The 19,110-nt window shown below is 36.1% G+C and overlaps 1 protein-coding gene across 2 annotated transcripts in view; it reads left to right on the forward strand.

The window, feature by feature from the left end:
• LOC129780005 (zwei Ig domain protein zig-8-like) overlaps positions 1–19,110 on the forward strand; it is a 182,116-nt gene that overhangs the window by 41,500 nt on the left and 121,506 nt on the right. The window contains exon 1 of one of the 2 annotated variants that reach the window (XM_055787840.1): positions 16,201–16,276. The exons of the other annotated variant lie outside the window; for it this stretch is intronic. The gene's annotated coding sequence lies outside the window, so the exon portion shown is untranslated. Of the gene's footprint in view, positions 1–16,200; positions 16,277–19,110 lie in introns of those variants that run through there. 2 annotated transcript variants of the gene reach the window in all.

Raw genomic sequence — 19,110 nt, forward strand, 5'->3', positions numbered from 1 at the left:
ATTTTTCTTTATTTTTTCATTAGGTGGCCATTTACATTTTAGGGTGGTTCGAAAAATCAACTTTTTCCTCCTTTTTCTAACAATGCCTTTTTTGGAAATTCGTAACTTTTGAAAAACTGAACCGATTCAGATGACCAACATACCAGATTGAAGACAATTGGTTGGCATTTTTTTGGAAAAAATTGTATTTTAAATGTCATGAATTTTACATTTCTGGAAAAAGGGTAAAAAATTTGATAATTTTGAAAAATCATCACTTCAAAACGAAAAAAAACACCTCTATGATTTTTGGATATTTTATGTAAAAACCCTCAGCTTTCAAGAACAAATATTAAAAATTATAGCGCCCTTGGTCCCGAGACCATGAAAACCACAAAAAACAATTACAATCATAATTATGAAAACAAAATCCAATTTTTTGCAAGTGTATTTTTGCAAAGAATTAATTTGGAAAATCGAAATTTGACTTAAAAATGCAGATCTGGTATAATCTCGAAAAAATGTTTTTGGTCGAACTACTAAGCGAACGATCATGAGCTCAAAACTCAGGGTACTCAATTGACCATCTTCGTGTGTTATTTAAGCTACTATCTCTACGTTACAATCATGATCCCAGCCTCTCACCGTTCATACACGCTCTGCTGCTTGCAGCAAGAAATATATCGGTAATTGGTGCTATTAATAACACAACAATGGAAGCCTCATACCAAATGTCCCGCGGGGTACGGTTCAACTGTGAACATTCGAACAATGAGAATTTTCTTACGCCGAGAGAGTGGCATTGTGGAATTCACAACATGTAATCGATAAGATAAAAATGTTCACGCATAAATTCAGTGTTCATTTTGTTCAAAAGACAAGACAGGAATTATGATCAATGATGTGCTGCACCAGTTTTCTGAGTAAATTGCAAGCGTGCAGCACTCGATGCAAATGCCAATTTGTTCCGACCAAACCCAACCGAAGGATAACCCAGAAGGGCTGTTATCCTTCCGTAAATTCAAAAAGGAGGAACTGCAAGCTCTATAGAAGAATAAAAATAAGAATCTGAAGAGGAAAAACGGGAACTAAAGAAAATGGCAACAGAACCGGAATCAGATACTTCGGAGAAATACATAAAAGAAAAAAAAGAATAAAAGGAAAATATCGAATGAAGGAACATTTTCAGAAGAACATCACTCTTCTGATGGTGAAATTAGACAAATAAAAGAAACGCAAAGAAAACGAACATGAAACGAACAAAAAATAAATAAATTAAAGGTAAAGTCAACACACACACACAATCAACACATGTCATCACTCTGTAATACTGTAATGTGCACGACAATGAAGTATGTTATAAAGGAATGATTTCATGATCATGATATGCATTCGCTCGGTTAACAAAGAGGAGCAGAATAACCAAAACATTATTCACGGTTCAACAGTCATCCAGCTAGTAACCAGTTGGCGACTTTGGCGAATTGTCCAAAATGGCATTTCTCAATGATAAGAGGTTAGGTCAGGTTTTCTCAATTGTACTTTTTTCAAGACTAGAGCGAATTATTTGAAAAAGTTTAAAACCAGTTCTTGGTGGAGTCCTACGTTTCTCCGGTTATGTCCCCAACATTATCCAGTCATATTTCATATTGATCTTATTCAAATATACTAGTCAATTCATTCAAATCACTCACCCGAAAAGATGTGAAACATGTAAAATCCTATAACCATTGGTTGCTTTTTTCCTTTTTTCTGATCTATTCCCTACTTTCTTGTAAACAACAAGTCTGATGAATTTTCTGCCGAAGCAAGAGATATTGCTTTCGAAAGTTATGGTCGGATGCTGTCGCTCTGTCGGTCACAAGTGCAGAGCACACGCATACTTATTCTGGAATAGCTCCGTATTTCCGATTATCTATTTCATATATTTACTTATATTTTCCCTATACATTACCACAACAATCTGCCGTAATTTGGTTAATGTTAACATATTGCAAATTTTGTTGAATGGCAGACATTATTTCAACGCTCAACATAATTGATATCTTATTAAAGAAAAGTAATTCAATGACATACCTTTGACTTTGCAAAAAGGGTATGATGAGCGTTCTTGTAATCAACTCTAATCTGATGTTTGAAACAATGAGAGAATTTTTGATATTGTTGATGAAAATGTATAAATGAAGTTCACAATTTAACAACTATTGTTGATGAATTCATCGTTCAATCGATTGAAAGAAATCGTTGAATCTGATTTCGGTATAAAATTTATGCTGACTTTGGAACAATGAGGAACAATTCCTGTTTTTTGATAAGAAAAAAAATAATAATAATATAAAACGAAAAGAATTAAAGATACAAAAAATTCTATGAACACGGTCAGAACTATCAATCATTATCCCAAAATCTGTCCTGTGGTTTAGAAATCATTAAGGCAATGAGTATAAAATACGAATGATATTACACTTGACAACTCAATGTTTAAAATACTGGAATGGTTTACGCATAAACGAACAATAAGAAATAAAAGTCTTAACTTTCATGAAATGAAACTAATTCTGAATAATTACTACGACATTGAAGTGAAAATATATTCATATATCATAAACTTTTTGTTACGGAACATTGCCTTGATGGGGAATCTTCCATAAAATAATATCCTAATACGATATAAAAAATGGGTAACGTTCATTAGAAAAGCTTGTGAGCACACTGACTATGTGCACCTCATGTCACATTTCCAATCATCCGCAATACTCCTGAGACAAAACAGTGTAAACAGCGTAAAATATATAGCTAATGTGATGTTTGTTCTGCTGATTCTTGCTGAGTAATCGTCTGCATCAAATTGCCTCCGATGAAGGCCTCTCGATTCAACGAGCAATAAAATCTGTAAATTAATCGAATTATTTCGTACGAGCGAACACGATCCGGATCGTTCCGATTTCAGAAGATGGAGGGAGGCACAATATTGGTGCTGCGAACGAACCATTAATCAAATTGTTCTCCAGTAGAGGTGCTACGTGTCGTAAGTTTACCTGGGTGAAGAGCGCTTGGAATTCAGAACATTCCAGGATCATGTTTAGGTTTTCGTTTTCCATCATTTGGGAAAACAAAAAAGATAAATGGAATCCAAATTGGTATGAAGGCTTTCAAGTATTCCATAAGCAACAGTGTTATGCATATGCAGTTGGAACGAAAATTTTGATTTTTTTTTACATCTCATATTATATATCAGGTTGTTTACCAGTTCATGCAAACAGCAATCCACTATTTAGAATCTACTACTCATCTAAACTCAGTGTCATTTTATTGAATACACCAGCATTCGGAATAGCTGGAGAGGGTCTCAACAATACTGTTGAACACTGAACATAGCATAAATACAACTTCGGGAACAAAACATAATCAGGAAGAAAAGAATTCCAGACGATCGACTTCGCTGTTCGCTACCTCGACAAACAGCTATGTCTTTATTTCTTGTTATTCCGATGTGTGCTTTGTATTATTCTATAGAAACTGAAAGTCAACAAAGAAAAATAAACTGTAACTGGGATCAGAAAGAAAAAAGGAGTGTGCTTCTCAGTCATAAGCCGAAATGAGTCTGGGCTTTCTCGTACGCTTCGTAATCCATCTGTAACGTCAGATAGTTCACAAAGAATTCTAGACTGTTGTTTGGTGAGCAAAGCCTAGAAAGGTATCTATAGAAGGCAGAATTAATGTGGAGACATTTGGTGAATTCAACCCAAACAGATGCAATGGGGCAGTCTGCTTCTCGAAACCGCCAGAATTTTTTTTTCTCGCTTCCCTTCCAAATAATAATGTTGAATAATAGCACAGCTTCTCTTCAAAAATTTCAAGCAATTCGAGTCACATTTGAGATTGAAGAATTTACCCCCACTTGCTCCGTTTTTCTTCATGAGAAATAATCGAACTGAGGTTTTACCCAGCCTCGGCTCCATCCACCCAGTGTTTTCCAGCGCTAGCCCGAAAGTCGTCAGGCTCCGGAACGAGAGCCCCACAACAGTACGAAATGGAGACTGAATAACATGACTGATGACAGATAAATCACTTCTTGCAGCATCTCCTCCCCGGGGGGAAGAATATCGGTGCTGGAATGCTTATGTATATTCATTACAAAGTTCAGCTTGGTGGCACCTTTGCCATACAATCATAATCATCATGAGGCATCATCTAACAAACATTCTGGCTGGTACACACACTGTAAAGACGTACGACGCTGGGAGGATGCTGTTGACCTAGGACCGGGTACGAGGAAATGATGATTTATGGCACTCTGCGAAATCTCGGCGAAAGACGTGCGAGGTGGATGGATTTGATGAATTCAATCAAAATAACATGTTCGTTATGTGGGTCTGACAAATTTCAATCATTCCACACGTTCACATCGTTGGGGGATGGTTAATTTTTCATATAAATATTTCTTATGGCTCTTAAATATTGAGAACCAGAAGATTAGTTCATATGCCGCCAGGTTGAGAATTCAGTTAGATGCAAGTATTAATTATCAAACTCTAGCGATATAAGCCAGAAAATCTAATTTGAAATGTATAGTAAAAATACATTATACATCGCGGAGAGGCAATGCTAAATATGCAAAAGAAGTGAATTCAGGCAAACCGCGTTTCTGCTGGATTGATGACCAACATTACTGCTAGATAAAACGAGATAACCATCGACGTAATGGAACGAGCCATTAGAGACAATGTCATAATTTCTATCGTCAACAAACTTATCGGAGAAAATAATAAAACGGATCAATCGTCTTTTGGCATATGTCTACCTTCAATAGACTGCTTCGAATACTCAGTTTTGTGAAAGCGCAACGTCTTCCACGTTATATTTCTTTTCGATATTGATCTATAAGGTTACTTTTGTATGCTCAGTGACTATTTATCACCTAATGCGTATGTATAATATTACCCCTTGTAAGCAAAGAACTACGTCGAACCGACACCGTCTGGTTGAAAAAAAAACATGTCTGAAGAAAATCCAACGGAAATATTCTTCATAACCTGAGAAAACAGCGAAATAAATTCCGTTGCATTTCTCTCCGTAGATATTCTACAAAATGCATAGTTTTTGCTTCTTCACAATTTTTTTTAATTAAATTCGTTTATTTTTATTTACGTTTATTTTACGTTCATTTTATTTCATAAGTTTAAAGGAGCCGAATTGTTAATTATATTTTTATTACTATACATAAACATTTTCTAAATCTAAGGTAAGTAAGGTAGAAAACCGATTACTCGCGGTCTACTCGAGTTTAGTAGGGTGACATATTTGTTCAGGAAAAGGATGGGATATAAGGAAATTGTTACAATAATGATAATCTCACACAGTCAATTCTTAAATCTATTCGTATATCTATTGTGTATTTACATTTCAACATATTCTACTGTTTGTAGCAAGGGGACCAATTGCACGCTTTTTCACCATGTTCTCTGCACCATTGACTTCGAACTTGGCACAGAATAATAATTTACCGCCCTGCGGGCCGCTGCCAAAAGTTTACTTCGTGAATGAACTTCGAGTGCTTTCCGTTCTCGATTTTGTTTTTTCATATCTCGACTAACAAAGGGAAGGAATCCAATCGCACAACCAACATTTTTGCTTTTTTAATTCCCCCTTAATTGGGCCCGAGTGAACTCGAATTCTATAACAATGATTCAAATTTTCCAAATCATTTAACTTGCTACCAGTGCAGTGGGTAACGGAAAGTCTTAGCCTTACTGGTCGATATAAGTACAAATGGTGGCCAAAACTCGTCCGTGCGATTGGGTTTGTTTAATTTGGAGCTACGCCTCGTGTCCGAGCGAAACTGGAACATAAAGTGGCCGCTGAAAGCGTTTATTATTTCAGTGGTCTATAAATCTGGAAGGCAATGCTTGTTTTTTTGGTTTCTTTCTGCACTCTCGGTCTATTTAGAAAAAAGTTTTCCTGAGAGTCCGTATTTTGAGTGGAGCGAATCAAATCGAAATGCTTACAAAATAATTTAGGTTTGCTTGGAAGATTAACTCTTTGAATTTCAACTTATTGGATTAATTTAAAATCATTTCTACCAATAGTGTCAGAAGACACTTTTGCGTTTTACTTTAGAAGTACTGTGGAAATAATTATTTAAAAAAAACAACATGAAAATTTACTCGGAATTCCAAGTATAATTCTTGTAACTTGCCTAGATATCTTTAGTAGAAATTGTGTTGATAATAGAAAATGTTCCTGGGGACAACATTCGCGTATTCGAAAGACAATCCAAAAATACCATCGGGTTCAATTGAATATTTCCGCACATAAACAATTAAATTATAAATCCTCAAGAAATCAGCTTTCTTCCTTTCCCCGGGTTCTTTGGTTTGATTGCGGTACCATTCTCGCCAGGGATCTCAACGAGGATGTAAACGGCGATTCTTGAGCGGGGGTGAAGTGGAATTTATAATTATATCCTCGAGTGTAATTATCCACTGTCTAATGAGATGGGATGATAACTTGAACAATAGAGCCTTTTCCATGAGCTTTGTGCTCTCCCTATAGACTGTTACTTTAATGGCTGTGAGCTGCGACCTGGACAGTGATAGAAAAGTCGCTCTGATAACGTTATTTCATTTGTTCCATTTCCGAGTTTTGTGGTTTAAAAATCATATCGTCGGTGCTGATTGATTATGCTGAAAAACTCGTAGGAATACGGATGTTCTACCAGATAAGCTGATGGACGATTCAAAAAGCATTCGAAATGTGGGTAGTAACAAAAAAAAAAAATTATTGAATGAAAGATCAAATGTTTTTAGTGGTCAAACTGTAATTTTCTTTACTCAAGTCGTTGATAAAATGATCGTAATTTTTCCAAAAAAAAAAAATGTTTACACTCTTTCATTTTTTTAAAAATTCTTGTTCAAAAAATTCAACATTGGCCAAAAACTGCATTTTTTGCAAGTACAGACACACCACAATAAAAACAAACTTTTATTCACAAATACCGGTTTTCATAAATGCATTAATTTTAAATTTCGAGACGAACAAGCACATGAGGATGAAAGTTTCTACACCCAAAATTAATTTTTAGCACATGTTTTGGCATCCCCATTTATTACATTTTCTGTTATTTAAGAATCATTTACTAAAAATAACCGAAAAGGTGCTATTCCCCAATACTTGTATATCATTTGTATAATATATGTGCTATTTCAATATAAGATCTATTTTTTTTTGCGAGCGAAACAAGAGACAAATAAGCACGTATTAATGCTTTTCGTATAGCTTGCCAAATACACAGCCCAGACAGAGAAAGATATAGATTCTCGCTTATGCTCTTCTTTTTCCTCTTAGAAAACACTTTCCAACTTCATTTTATAATGGAGTGTAGTATGATCACACATTTATGCAACAGCACCAGTAGCCATGTGGATAGCGTGGTCTTGTTAAATAACCTTTTATTCCATCTGGCTTTTGTTCGATCCCCGTTGAGATCGTATGGCCTTTTTTTCGGTACAATCCCAAAAGAGATGAAAAAAGAAAAAAAGAGAGAAATATTATGCTTTGATTACACATTTCGATTCTTTGAACACTTCATTTTACAATTATTTTTTTCCTGTACGAGGTTCAATCGGATGGTTTCTGATTTTTTATCAAAGAAATATTGCATACAAGTGCACGAATTTGTTTAATTAGGTTTTGTTATTGAAATTTAAAACACTTTCCATACATATTCGTTTTTAAACTTGCCCAATAAAGTTATATTATATATATATATATATAAAAATGGATTTCTGTCTGTCTGATTCTTATGGGCTTGGAAACTACTGAACCGATCAACATTAAAATTGATATGTAGGGGTTTTTGGGGCCGAGGTTTCTTGATAGTTTGAGACCCCTTCCCCTCTCTTAGGGGGGGGGAGGTGTGGTGCTGCCATACAAATGAAACAAAAATGTCTGCATTACTCGGAAATTAGTCAAGCAAACGAGACAAAAGTTGGCATGTGGAGGTTTTAGGGTGCAATAAATGTTTCTATGGTAGTAAGATACTCCACCCCCCTCTCTAAGGAGGGGCTGCCATACAAATGAAACACAAATTTCTGCATTACTCGGGAATTATTCAAGCAAACGAAACCAAAGTTAACATGTGAAAATTTTAGGGTGTATAAAATGTTTCTATGGTGGTTAGACACTCCTCTCCCCTCCCGAGGTCCCATAAAAATTATACACATACTTCAACCAAACATATTCCAACCAAACATGACAATTGAAAACTTTCGGAAAACTCTGAAAAAAAATGAAAACGTTCGAAAAATTCAATTCGCATATGTTCTACAATTACATATTGACAAGTGTTGTTAGTCCATTTGATGTTTGCGCTAACAAAATTGATCTTCGTTCGAAAGTGGAAATGTGGAAAGTGGAAACACACTCCTATATCGTCTTTCATCTATATATATAAATTAAAATGGATCGCCGAATGTGTTGATAAGAGCAAAACTCTAGAAAGGAATTGTCCGATTTAGGGCTGTCTTTATTCTATCATATTTTCTGTATCAAACCTTTATTCCATATAACGGAGAAACATGTTATTTGCAAGTGGTTGAAAAATCTACAACGAGAATTGTGTCTGAAATCTATATATATATCTGATTTTATAATGACGAGTTTTGGTAGAAGTACTAGGAATTTTATAGTGAAAGGTAATTTCAAAGGGTAGATTAATAGATGAATCAATGAATATTTTTGCGATTGAACCCATTAACGTGCGCTTAATAAGAAAACGTGGATGTGCGATGCTGTAACTTGGATAAAAATTACTGCTTAAGCTTTCATTTGTCTCTAATGGCGTTCGAGTTCTGACCTTCTACTACAGAGATAATTTCTATTGAATGAAAAATTACCTTTCCGTTTTAAGCTATGAATATTTCATGAAACAATATTCGATAGGTATTTAAAAAAAAAACGAACAAAATGGATCAAAAAAAAACAATTATTGCTACGACGATAAGTAATTCATTCACATTGTTGCACCAATTTCTAAAACTGATCAAAAATATTTTTATCGCAGGAAGTTCTCTTGTTAACAGGGGAATATTTAGTCTGATGTATCCTCAAAATTACTATAAAATTTAATATTGAAATCATCCGTGGTTTTTTCCATTTTTTCATTGCGAATTGCACGTAGATAAACATGATTACTGATACCAACTATATTCGTGAAATGAACCCGTATGAACCCTCCTGTACTCGAACTTTCTGCGACTTGTTTCTTGTCGATATTGTTCAGTCCATATTTTATGAAGAATATCCTCGAAACTGTGACTGTAAAAAATAGCCATAAGCCACCGATTAGTTTATAGTTTACAGTTTACAATTCAACTACAAGTGCATTTCTTTCACAAGTGTGTATATGTATGACCATTGTATTTGGCGAATAACAATATGAAAGTCAAACATTTGTATTTTTCTTTTGCACGTATGGATATGACAACGAATAATATATGAATCAATTAATTCCGGTGAAAAAAAGACTAACATTAATTAAGAATAGTCCGGTGATGATCTTATGCATTATATTCAATAAATATTCCACGTCACTAACATCAATTTATACATTTCAAATAAGGAAAAAATTACTCCTATACTCGCGTCGGTGTCTCAGACCGAAAGTGTCGAAAAAGAGACACACGTTCTCTTCGTATCAATACATACGATACGCTAAACGATGACGAACGACGAATGACGAAGCTAGAGAGAGTCCCAAAGTCGTAGTGTTGATGTTTTCTGAGAAATGAACGAATTATTGATTTCTCGGTCTCACAGACCGATACACGCAAAATGGACATTACATACTGGGGAATTTCGATATAACGTCAATCGAAATAACGTACACATTTTCAATGGACGAATTTCATGCCAACTCGTCTTAAAAGTTGGCAGCCCTATCTCAGATTGCAGTAAAACGTTGTGGGTGTAAAGACAGTGGTCATTTAAGCACTTTGCATACTTGAAAACCAACAAAAAATATTAGACTACTATTTGTAAAGGGCCTGTTTTTCTTTATTTTGACGTAGGACTACGTCTTTGATTTCTATATAGGGGGGTCACTCTACGAAAAATGTAACGTTTATTAAGAGTTTTCAAATGCATATTACGCAGAATCGTTCTTGCGATATATGTTATTATATATACCACTAGCTAACCCGGCAAACTTCGTCCCGCCCATTTACTTGATTAATTCTCGAGTAATGCAGAAATTTGTGTTTCATTTGTATGGCAGCCCCCCCTTTGAGTGGGGGAAGGACTGTCTAACCATCATAGAAACATTTATTGCATCCTAAAACTTTCACATGCCAACTTTGGTTTCGTTTGATTGATTAATTTCCGAGTAATGCAAAAAATTGTGTTTCATTTGTATGGCAGCCCCCTCTAAGAGAGGGGGAAGGAGTATCTTATCACCATAGAAACATTTATTGCATCCTAAAACCTCCACATGGCAAATTTGGTTTCATTTGCTTGAATAATTCTCGAGTAATGCAGAAATTTGTGTTTCATTTGTATGGCAGCCCCCCCTTTGAGTGGGGGAAGGACTGTCTAACCATCATAGAAACATTTATTGCATCCTAAAACCTCCACATGGCAAATTTGGTTTCGTTTGATTGATTAATTTCCGAGTAATGCAAAAAATTGTGTTTCATTTGTATGGCAGCCCCCTCTAAGAGAGGGGGAAGGAGTATCTTATCACCATAGAAACATTTATTGCATCCTAAAACTTTCACATGCCAATTTTAGTTTCGTTTGCTTGGTTAATTTCCGAGTAATGCAGAAATTTGTTGTATGGCAGCCCCCCCTTAGAGAGGGGGGAGGGGTCTCAAAATATCACGAAAACCTTCCCCGGCCCCAAAAACCCCTACATACCAATTTTCATGTCGATCGGTTCAGTAGTTTCCGAGTCTATAAGAATCAGACAGACAGACAGACATCACTCCATTTTTATATATATAGATAGATAGATAGATTAGACGGCAGATTTACCCAGCTTTTTTTTCGCCTGAGACGTAAACAGTGGGAATAATAAAACAAGTGAGCAATTTAACAAATAAAGGTATGTTTTGCGAGCGGATGGGAAGGTAAATCATGTATTATGCATTCTTTCTTCCAACTTGAGATCGGCATTACATCGCATCACAAAAATGAAATATTAATATTCTCCATGACTCTCAATAATTCTCAATGACTCAATTTCTCCTATGATAGATTGAGCAGTAGAGCCAATGCGATTTGATTGTGATAGTCTGCAAACGAACACTATTTCACCGAAATAGCTACTGCTCTCGATGCCTTAGAATAAAACTAATAATAAGAATCAGACAATGGAAAGAAATCACAATACCATAGCTATCCATTAAAAATAAAGCATCTTCATGATTTCATGTGTATTTTACCTCAAAATAACACGGAATCGTGAGTATTTTCAACTTGTTTTTTCGTTTCATCCCCATAAATTTCATATTCAATGTAATCAATGACGATATATATTTCATTTACCATTTCATCCTGTTATGTGTCACAGTGATATTCATTAATCATTTTCAGCTGGACAGTTGAACTTCCTGCCAGAAACCTATTGTCTTTCTTTGTTCATTACAAAACGTTTGAAGGTTATGATTACATACAACAAATGGCCCTTTTTAGGGCTTCTATTTTGAGTTTCATAAGAGTTAAACTAGCAGATTTCTGAATGATGGAAGGAATTACATTTAAAATATCCAAGTGTTCCAAACAATCACAGTCCTACGTAAAACTTCCGTCCGTGCCCCTAGGCTCAGACCCTTCTACTTTTTTACAAAAGAATTCTAATTCAAAAACTACAATACTTACAAAATTTTGGTTAAAGAATGAAATGGAGGAAACTTGAATTTTCAATTTGTAATTTTGTAATTTGTAATTTTTAATGTAATATTTTTTTCAAAACTTATTTGCTATTTTTAATGAAAGCTTGAGCAATTTCTTATATTTTATTGTTTGACCAAAAATCTGTAGTTATATCTGTAGTAGAACTGTAGTTTTTAAACTTTATGCTTTTCTCGAAAAAAATATCTCAAAAACTCCAAGATCAAAAATATTTTAGTCAGAGGATGAAATAATGGAAATAAGTTAATCTTTCATAAAAAAAACACAAAAAAACTATAAAAAAATACACTGAAAAAATAATTGAAAAATTGAAATTCATTTTTCCAGAGATTTTTTTTAAATTCTGAACGAAAATTATATGAATAGTCCATACAACTATCAACAAATCTCCCATACATAGGATGAAGGGCATTGTTACTGGAAAAAAGTTTTTTTTGACAAGCAAGCGGTCATTTTATCTATTTACTTTTAATCAACAGTATAAAAGGGAAATATCATGAGAAAGGTTGGCTTCACCTTCTAGTTGGATTTTTTCATCATTACTTACTAACTCTATCCAAACAGCATCAGCATTTTTATTGTGCTTCGATATAACGTACAATTTTGAAAGCGAAATGTACGTTATATAGAAGTTTACTAGGAATTATGATACGAAAAAATAACATCAAGAATACTATTTTAAACGCCTACATGTCAGAGTAAAGTCACTCAAAACGGCCACTAATGAGGTTTATTCGATTATTTAATTATTCAAATATTACGTAGCGCACTCAGGAAGGAAATACGGGGTGCTTTGTGGGATCTGGTTGAGAAATAAATCGAAATAAGTCTAAAAAGTGTTGTGTAAAAAACCGTGTGATACATGTTATGTACGAAAGAGAAAGTAAAAAATAGAAGAAATTACGCGTTCATAATATTTGAATGACTCCTAGTTGAAAAATTAAAAGATTTGACTTGTCTCATGTCTGTGTATTCATAAATTACATACTTTACGTTAAATTCCATTTTACTGCGAATGTTCTTGTTCTAAAGAATATCTGAATATCATCGCTACGTTTTGACATAGGATTACATCTCTCTGGAACATATAGGAAGAACTAATTGGAAAACTGAACATCGATCCCGAACAATGTCCATTTTGAGTGGTTATTTCTCGGTCATTTCTTGATGATTTTGCGAGATGCCGATCTATATTGCAACCTATTTGAACACCTCCTATTAATCTATAATAATAGAAAAAACATTTGAAATTTCCTATAGTTAATATGTTCAAATAGCGTTGCAATGCGAGTTTCTAATTTCCTATACTGCAAACAAGCACACCCCGGTAGCCATTTCAACTTTCATTACACCTCAATACAACATTCTACGTACTACAATTTATATGCTTGCTGGCGCTAACATGTACTATTTTAGTTCAGATATTAATAAAGATTTTCTGGAAAAGAATTAAGATAAAAATATATTTTTAGATAAAAAACACAGATTTTATTATGGCAACCCTGCCCCCGGCATGACAAATTGTGCCACTAACCACTGCAGCATTTAATACTATTAATCATGATATCGCAATAGCCAAGCTTCGACGCCTTGGATTCAACCTTCCGACCTTCCTTGAATTGGCTACATTCTCATCTCACTGATCGCGTTATGTTAGTAAAAATCGGTGATGCAATATCTGGCTCTCTCCGAGTTACATCTGGTATCCCTCAAGGCAGTGATCTTGATTCTTACATCTTCTTGTTATATCTCAACGATATAAACTTTACCCTAAAATGCCGCAAACTATGATATGCAGATGATTTTGAACTGTTCTAGCCAGTGAACTGCATTGGTGATGCTAAAAATTTACAACAGACATTGGGTATTTTTGCCGAATGTGATGGAATCCATCGAATTGTTCAGTAATATGATTTTCATGTAAGTGACCGTTGAATAAAGGCTGCATGATCAAACATTGAACCGTGTTGAAATTATCAAAGATCTTGGGGAAAATCATTATTCACGAGCCCGTATCTTTTATCACCTCTAAAGCATCTAAAATTCTTGGTTTCGCTCTACTAAACATTTTAGACACTGCATCAAGTCTCTCCATTGTGCGTTGGTTCGTTCGACTCAATCGGCTTTAATTTTTTTCAGGGTGTAACGATCAATACGAGAATACGAGAATGCGTGTAAACTGATTGAATTTTTTTAAATTTTCTATTTTTAAAATAAATCGCGATCATTTCCTCTCTGAATAGTCAATAGTGGTTGAAAAAGAATAGTCAAAAGATGGTTGTGCACCCGTGGCCGAGTGGTTAGCGTCTCACATTATCATGCCGGGTGTTCGGGTTCGATTCCCGTTCTGGTCGGAGGGATTTCTCGTCAAAGAAATTTCCTTCGACTTGCACTGTGGTCACGCGTATTCTAGAGCTTGCCCCTCGGAGAATACATTCAAGGCGTGTTATTTGGCTGAAGAAATCTCAACTTAGTATTACTAAATGACGCTAGTTAATGCATACGTTGAGACGGCAAAAGTTCCACAGGGAACGTGAACGCCATTCAAGGTTGAAAAAGAAAATAAATAAGGGATAATTTGATGATCTGAATCAATCGTTGATTTTTCAGCTATCTTCCGTAACACCTCTTAAGGGGTAAAAACCATTCTTGCAGCCAGACTCACACGAGGTCAATAAATTTCTGTTATTTCTCGAATACAGACAACAAAACAAATGCCATGAGAACCAACGCTATCCAATTGATTTTTTTTCCAATCATCACGATAGTCGATACAGAAAATCTTTCCTATGTGTGGAATTGTATAGCTTCCTGCTCACCTAGCCCCATAACGCATCACGTTTTGGAATTGAATTGGACCACCCCCAAGGTGGTCGTTTCCTGTGCCGGTGAATTGTAAAATTGAATATTTTTCACACTTGGCTAAACAACATCCTATCCGTAAATCTGGAAAAAGGCAAACCATACCCAGAGATACTAGAACATGAGTTGAAAACGGTATTAAACAGTAGGGAAAGAACAGCAAAAATAGTGAGGAGGCTTAGATGGCAACATTTTACTGCCTCGAGAGTCGGGTGCTGGAGAAACGTCGATATCTTTCCGTTAGTATTCCCCGTCTTACATCTGAACGGTTTCATATGCTTCTTGGTGTTCCTGTTCCGCATCTTATCGGTAATGACATCGGAACGCACATCTGCTTTCCGACGCAAGAAGGCGAGAGAAGATTGACGTAACAGCCCTTAGGACAGACCCATTACGCTGCCATAAGGCACCTACTTGCTTCTGAAAGGAAAGGTAATAAGGGAAGTTTTTCTCTCTAATAACGGTTCCCGCAATCGGTTTTAGAATTGTTATTTTGAAGTTGGATGGGCGATAAGAATTGATTTTACGTTGTAACGCATGTTGTGGTCATCATGCCCAAGACTTTTATTAATTTAATCTTAATAGTCAAAACATTTATGAAGCATTTTAGTCATATTATTGAACATAACTTATCCGCAATGCAGCGCCAAGAATACCGCAAGCTAATTAGTGCTCCCGGGAGGGAAGTTGAGCAAACTTCGCTACTCGAATGTCATAACTACATAATCGCCTTGAGCTTCTAAATAATCATTGCACCGGAAACCTGCAAGCGTGCAAACACCGGCTCTAATGAGCCACAATTTAATAGAGAGCTTTTGCTTCTATGAATCTCATCGGGGATGTAATAATCTCTCTTCGCGGAATTTTCAAAATAACTCCCATTCAGCTTGTCTAAGTAACATATTTCTCTTTGGCAAATGGCATATCGTCACGGGCCCAACCCAAAAGACTACTAAAGCGGGCGATTACTGTTAGTCCATCTGAAATATGTGCTCCTTGTGCAATCAGGAAACCAGACAAATTTGAAATTCGTGCCGCAGAGCTATGCGCCCAGCGGAAACCGTCAGCGAGTTTGCGTTCTGGATGAATGCAACGCGTCTTGACCTCAAACATCCATTAACGGATTGCGGGATAAACAGGTTGAAATTCCTTCCCGTATGAATCAAACAAATTTGAAACGCTGTGAAGAGTTTGATCATTGTTGCCGGTCGTTTGCTTTCCTTGGGCATCGTATTTAATACCAACAAATTTTGCGACCTACCAAATATTCAGTTAGGTGTTCTTGCATCATCCTCGTTTCAAGTGTTGTATCTGTGAACAGCGCTTCCTTTTTCAAATGCGACCACACGCTTATCATAATGTTCAAAACATAACATCATGAGTAGTAATACTGCATGTCATTGATAGTTTTTTTTTCATCAAATCCAGCCTAGGAGCGTACATCGAGATTGAGATGTTTTGTCGGAGATGGGCTGATTTTCCGGCATGAAATCATAGCCCTGGAGACGATAGTTTCAATTGCTCGGTGAGTATTTATTGCGTAGTTACCTTGTCGAATTTGATTTGAAAATACGCATATTTCACAATACTACGACGTGAAGAGCATTTGTGTGGGCGATAGTCAAATGGATGGTACACATTTGCATAGGAATGAAATTACAGTATATTTGTTTTGCATTTTGAATTCAATTGTCATATAATTGTGTCGTTAAATCGAGCTGGCCGGAAAATAAAAACATCAACAAAGCTATAAATTCACATTGGGTTCGCCAATTAATTATATGCATTGATTGGAACACATCATAGAAATGCCACATTATAGTGTTATGTACCCAACAAATATAATTTTAATTTCAGTCCCAACTGCTCTTCAACTTGTGGTCTTTGTTCACAACGACATAACACAATTTGATACGATCCAAGCCATTAATGATTTATTTTTATTACCTTGCCGCCACAAGTCAAGCTTGTGACAGTTCCCAAACCAAGTCCCAGTTAAAGATGAAAGCATTTTTAATTGAAAACGTTCATTACTACCCCGCGCAATTTCCATAACACTGAACCGCAAAACCGCTCAGCATCTTACGAAGTAATCTTCCTGTCTGCTAGGGATTATCCAGCCAAGAGGAAGTATCCAGTCTCGGCCTCATTGCCCTCGCTGCCCCACACTGCCACAGGTCATTAAGGGATATGTTGCTGTTGTGTACTGTTGCGAACACCAAAAGCTGTCCTGCTATAGATTGGAGTGATTCATAAACTGAGCGCTGTCGAATCTACAGCCGTAAATCCAGCCGAACCAATCCCTAAATTGTGTGTATGTGTGCATCGAGCAAGTGTTGGAAGGAAATTGAAATTTATCGTTGGGAATTCACATGATGGCTGATGGTGCTCACATTCGCGCAGACAGAAAGAGGATAGCGTTGGTTTTATCCTAGTTTTATCCGTGGTCTGGTCCTGATGGCCAATGTGTGGAAGCAATTCATCAGCAGGAATTATTCGTTGTTGCAATCGGGCTTCTTCGTTGAGATTCATATTTTGTTACGCTTTGGGAAACAACCGAACGTGGTATCACTCTCACATATTGAAACTGCAAGTGAGACAAATATACGGCTGATCCTAGCACTATTTATCATCTAATTTATCAATGAAACTAAAATTCATGCTTCCAGTAGTCGTATTAGATTATGACTATTTTTAGCTCAAATATCGAACCTTTAAGTTATACTTGTTTTTTGATCTTGTCACAGTTTGTCCTTTCGGTCAATTATCTTTGTTTGTCACGTTTTTACGGAATTCCTGTGTGGAGAGCAGGACTGATGGAAAACAAAAACGTTACATTACACACATTACACAACGAAAGCGTTGTCCGTATACATTAGCTAGCTGAAGTAATGCCTGAAAGGATAACCACAACAGTAATGGACATCAATGTCGGAATGGATGCTGCCTGTGGTTGTTTCAGTTCGCTAATCAGCTTGGGTTTCACATATAGCTTTGGGGCGAAATGTATTGGTAATTCTAGTTTTGCTACGGACTATCGGACCACAATTCAGCTGCTGCTAGCCTCATCTGTATTACACCCGGAGCTGCAAATTCACTTATTCACGTAACTGCACCTAACAACAGTTCTACTTCGAGCATCAGTTCAGTCGGGTAGCTGCGCTCACCATGAGACAAGCTACCGTTGATATTATTCGCAAGTCAATTTTCAAGTGATGTAACGAAACCAAGCCCCACGGGTCTTCGAAACAATTTGCCATTCTCGAAAACGTGGATTTAAAGCTTATTTATATTATAATATTGTGTTACCATGTCATGTCGTGTGTAATCATGTTTCTTCATTTCATCATAATTAACAAATTTGAACTGCTTTTCGTGAACCGGAAGGTATTTTCATGGTTTTGACAACTGCGAAATCATTGGTTAATAATTCGCACTAAACGGTGACTCGTAGAAAATGAATTATCATCTTCTGTATCTTCCAAGGACATTCAAAGTCAATTACAGCGGTTCCAAGCCAAATCAAGCAAAAAACAGTAAGTTATGACCCGGCCCTCTCCGATTTTTTTCAAATTAGGTATTTATGATACCCAAAATTACAATTTTCGTTATTATATGACCAATTTAAATTACGACTAGGTTTTTTAAAAGGGCGTATTCCAAATCATTGAACTTTCTTACAAAAAATCGTAACTCGGAATGATTATATCTCGAGAAGGCTAGTCCTAGGATGAAACGTTATATATATTTTTTTTTCGCGTTGTAGATTCACTACGTCTTTCATTAAGGGTGCCAAATCAAAAAACAGGTCACGTTTTTATGAAAAAAAGTTAACGGTCATAACTATTTTTGCCGTGAACGAATTTTGGCGATTAACATACCAAACGAATCGGAAATTCCATAAGATTTGTTTGATATGCTATACATTACAATCCCATAGTCTATATATGGTATAAATTGATCGAAATTGGAAGCATTTCCATTTCCTCATACATTTGTTCTGTACATTTGTGTGCTTTCCCGAACAGAGCTGTCAATAACGAGCAACTTATCGACGAGCAACGAAGGGGAAATCGTAAGATGTAAAGTGTCCGTGAACGTGTTCTTCTTTGTTTTGCGCCATCACATGTCTTCGTTTCGGACTGAGTTGTGGATGTGAAGGCCGTGCCAGATTATGGTGGGGGAGCGAGCGTTCCGCTTAAGCACTTGTGGAAGGACACTAGCACACTTTCATGTCCTTTGAAAGGACAGATTGGTTCGACAAGCACGTTAACAGAACCACTCGATCACAAGTGGACTGTATCACTTTTTGGCGCTTCCTTCTGGATGGTTGCTGGTTCTCCGGTGGAATCAGGATGA

Source organism: Toxorhynchites rutilus, chromosome 3 (genome assembly GCF_029784135.1).
Source record: "Toxorhynchites rutilus septentrionalis strain SRP chromosome 3, ASM2978413v1, whole genome shotgun sequence".
In the NCBI taxonomy this organism is placed as follows: Eukaryota; Metazoa; Arthropoda; class Insecta; order Diptera; family Culicidae; genus Toxorhynchites; species Toxorhynchites rutilus.